This window comes from Galeopterus variegatus, unplaced genomic scaffold (genome assembly GCF_000696425.1).
Source record: "Galeopterus variegatus unplaced genomic scaffold, G_variegatus-3.0.2 Scaffold98026, whole genome shotgun sequence".
NCBI lineage: Eukaryota > Metazoa > Chordata > Mammalia > Dermoptera > Cynocephalidae > Galeopterus > Galeopterus variegatus.
Window position 1 is genome coordinate 1 of NW_007824137.1, and position 826 is coordinate 826.

The 826-nt window shown below is 45.4% G+C and overlaps 1 long non-coding RNA gene across 1 annotated transcript; it reads right to left on the bottom strand.

Annotated features, from left to right (window-relative positions):
- Positions 1-58: 58 nt before the first annotated feature.
- On the bottom strand, positions 59-362 carry LOC103584744. The gene is made up of 2 exons (XR_550014.1): positions 271-362; positions 59-237 (listed from the first exon to the last, which is right to left on the bottom strand). It is a non-coding gene; the product is annotated as an uncharacterized LOC103584744 (long non-coding RNA).
- Positions 363-826: the final 464 nt, after the last annotated feature.

Genomic DNA, 826 nt, shown 5'->3' on the forward strand with positions numbered 1-826 from the left:
CGAGGGTTGCGATCCCGTTACCGGTCAGTAAAAAAGACAAAAAGGAAAAAAGAAAAAAAAAGATTCAGACCCTAACTGTCCTATTCTCCCTTATTCATCTCCTCCCACCCCAAATTGAGTCCTGCCTATTCCTTTATGCCTCTCACTGTGGGAAATCAGATTCGCTCATACCATAGTTTCCCAACTTGTGAATTTTAACATGCAAAGCACATTTCTAAAATAGAAATTCCGATGGCGCTCTGAGGTCACAGCTCCCCTAGGTCCACACACTTGAGGTCACAGCTCCCGTAGGTCCACACACTTTGTGCTCTTATGAAACAGAAATAATATTCAGAGGTGTATTGTTCTAAAAAATGGTTTGTTTATACACGAAAAATGAACAGTAGAGAACTTTTCACTTAAGTACATGGGATACCTAATTCTTGCACCAGGACGCAAGGAGAATCCCTACGTAACAGACTTTCCTGTTCTGGTTGGGGAAAAACAAAATGTTTTGTTGTGGGCTGCTATGGGCCTGGCAGACACGAGTGGACACCTAGTGTAACTGTCTACAGTGGTGACAGGCACTATGTGGGGTTTCACCTCCCTCCCTAGCCCTGAAATTCAGTCTGATTCTCTGAAGCCTGCTTGGTATGATTATCAGGCAGAGGAAAGTCACCAGGTAGCCATAGGAAAAATGTCTGCACGATTCACTCAAACCCAGGATCACTTTGGTAACATTACCACAGGTGTGCTTTCAGATGTCACAGCTGGAGTGCAGTGATCAACAAGCAATCGATGCCCTTCACACACACACGCACACACATGCGCGGGCGCGTGCGCACTC